Consider the following 3,349-nt stretch of genomic DNA (forward strand, 5'->3'; position numbering starts at 1 on the left):
TGCTGTTTATTTATTTATTTATTGGCCTGTTTGATATATGTGTGAAGCAATGTCTAACAATAAACCGGAATTTTATTTTGCTGAGTTGTTCTAACAAAAAAAATATTTAAAAAGATTTACTTTCATTTGTAAGTATCTGTGGGTCTGTGTGAGTGAATGACAGGATTGTTAAGTTACCCTGGGAGATCTGCAAAGGGGTAAGGGAAACCCCTTTGACTCGTTGTAAATGGTTGTGAGCCACCTGACATGAGTGCTGGGAACTGAACTCAGGTCCTCTGGAAGAGCAACAAGCACCATCAAGCTCTGACCAATTTCTCCAGCACCTACACTTAAAATTTTCAATAAAAATTTAGCGTAAATGCAAACTACAATCTTAATGATCCAGTGATTGATAGCATCAAGAATGGAACAGACCAAAGAAAGTGATTAGCCAGGTGAGAATGGCAGTCTGGAAAAAACATAAGTTGTGTCATTAAGAGAGCAAAATAGAATTTTATTGCTCATACATTTGAAGAAGCTTGAGTTTGAACAACTATCCACTTACCTTCACAGGACATAAGAAAACAACAAAAACAAAAACAAAACAAAACAAGACTAGGTGGGAGATTATAGCATCTGTATGGAGCACACAAATAAGAACACATGCATATGAATCTCAACCTGCCACTCAATGCCTGTTTTGTTTTTAATATTTTATCTCATAGTGCACTTAAGATTTTATCTGATTAGGCATAAATTCTTACAAAAAATAATTACTTATAGAACAATAATTACAACTATATTCCTTCTCCTCCCCCATCTATTTTCTACTCCAAGGTTCACTCTCACTACAGGAAAATGTTCATCTCTTATTCTTCAAGGTTAAGATTGCACATATAAACAAAACATGTCTCAAGATAGTCTTACCTGACACGTACGGTCACTGCTAGGCATGGTGAGACATGCCTGTAATTCCAGCACTACTGAGGCAAAGGCGGAATGATCAAGAGTTGGAGACTACTCTGGACAACATATTCAATGTGTTTGAGTTACATGGAGATGCCCTATCTCAAAACAATATGAGAGGGCAACGAGCCAGCCAAGCCAGGGGCTAAGCCTAGCAGATGACAAGACAGTCTCCAAACTGATGATTTAAGGACAAGGTCTAAGTTTCTGTTTTTTGGTTTTTTGTTTTGTTTGGTTTGGTTTGGATTTTTTAGATATTTTCTTTATTTACATTTCAAATGATATCTCCTTTCCCGGTTCCTGTTCTGAAAAAAACAAAACAAAACAAAACCCTGTTCCCTCCTCCCTTCCCCCTCCCCCTGCTCACCAACCCACTCTCTCCCACTTCATGGCCCTGGCATTCCCCTACACTGGAACATACAGCCTTCACAGGGCCAAGGGCCGCTCCTCCCATTGATGACCAACTTGTCCATGTCCATCCTCTGCTATACATATGCTGCTGGAGCCATGAGTCCCACCATGTGTACTCCTTGGTTGGTGTTTTAGTCCCTGGGAGCTCTGAGGGTACTAGTTAGTTCATATTGTTGTTTGTCTTAAGGAGCTGCAAGCCCTTCAGCTCCATAGGTCCTTTCTCTAGCTCCTTCATTGGGGACCCTGGACTCAGTCCAATGGATGACTGTGAGCCTCTACTTCTGTATTAGTTGGGTACTATCAGAGCCTCTCAGGAGACAGCTCTATCAGGCTCCTGTCAGCCAGAACTTGCTGGCATCCACAATAATGTCTGGATTTGATGATTAAATATGGGAAGGTGACAGTCTCTGGATTGTCCTTCCTTCAGTCTCTGCTCCATAGTTTGTCTCTGTAACTCCTCCCATTTGTATTTTGTTCCCTCTTCTAAGAAGGACTAAAGCATCCACACTTTAGTCTTCCTTCTTCTTGAGTTTCTTGTGGTTTGTGGGTTGTTCTTCCTGTATTCCAAACTTCTAGGCTAATATCCACTTATCAGAGAGTGCATACCATGTGTGTTCTTTTGTTATTGGGTTACCTCACTCAGGATGATATAGGTCACTCACTCCTCCCTGGAATTCCCCTAATAGGCTTTAAATGTAGGCCTGCAAGCTCACTCAGCATCTCCATTTTGGTCGATGAAGATCCCTGCATCCTGGTAATTTCTGCAGAATAAATACTCTTTGCCTTTGCGTACTATTTGAGTCTGGGGTATCATTTTTTTTGCTGAATCATGGACCCTTATATTTGGGGGCTTGTCAGGAATTCACTGGAGACCCCTGACCCAAATAGTGGAGTGGTTTGGTTTTTTGTTTGCTTGTTTGGTTGTTTTTTGTTGTTGGTGGTGGGTGTTTTTCTTTCTTTTCTTTTTTCACTTCCAATTGGTAAGTCCTGGCCTCCCATGTCTGTTTCTTGTTTTGTCAATTTTTGCTTCTGTGTTTTCTTGTTCCAGTTCACTCTGGAGGCTGTGAAGGACAGAGCAGACATGTATCCTACAGAGGATACTCCCGAACCTCATCTTGGAGAACTTGCTAGTTCTCATTTGATTTCTAAATTGTCTATGGGTCTCTGGGCCTTCCGTGTGCACCTGAGACAGCCTTTTCTTTTTGGTTTTGCTTTCTCAGGAATGTCATTCTGTGTCTGTCTGTGTGTACTTTATTTGTGATTTGTCTGTCCATGTATATTTTGTCTGTGGTTTTTGTCCCTGTGCATGAGCTTTTTAGATCCCTAAGATGGGACAGGCACAGAGTACCCCACTGGGTTTGGTCCTGAGTCATTTCATAGACTTCTGCTGGGTCACAGAAGACTCAGGTTTGGTTCTTCATCCCAGCAAACGGTCTCTTGAAGAAATCCCACTTATAAAGTAGGATAGACTGAGGTGGGAACTTTTCATCTCTCCACAATCTACAAGGTGAAGGCTTTAATGAGTCCAAGGGTCACCTGGACCAAGTGCCGTATATCACCTCATGGCAATGCCTGTTTAAGAAGCCCCCTGCTCGTCTACGGCCATACCACTCTGAATGCGCCTGATCTCGGAAGCTAAGCAGGGTTAGGCCTGGTTAGTACTTGGATGGGAGACCACCCGGGAATACCAGGTGCTGTATTCAGGGTTGTTTTGATTTGCATTTCCCTGATGACAAAGGATGTTTTAGGTGCTTCTCTGTCATTCAAAATTCCTCAGTTGAGAATTCTTTGTTTAGCTCAATACCCCATTTTTAATAGGGTTATTTTGTTTTCTGGAGTCTAACTTCTTGAGTTCTTTGTATATATTGGATATTAGCCCTTATGGTGAACTTCAAAAAGGAAAACCAAAGTGTGGATGCTTTAGTCCTACTTAGAAGGGGGAACAAAATAATCAGAAGAGATAGAGGGGGTATTTAAGAGGGAGAGAAGAGGG

At 41.6% G+C, this 3,349-nt stretch overlaps 1 pseudogene; it reads left to right on the plus strand.

Annotated features, from left to right (window-relative positions):
- Positions 1 to 2,950: 2,950 nt before the first annotated feature.
- LOC116096056 lies at positions 2,951 to 3,059 on the plus strand (annotated as a pseudogene).
- Positions 3,060 to 3,349: the final 290 nt, after the last annotated feature.

The sequence above is a fragment of the Mastomys coucha genome, chromosome X (assembly GCF_008632895.1).
Source record: "Mastomys coucha isolate ucsf_1 chromosome X, UCSF_Mcou_1, whole genome shotgun sequence".
Taxonomy (NCBI): Eukaryota; Metazoa; Chordata; class Mammalia; order Rodentia; family Muridae; genus Mastomys; species Mastomys coucha.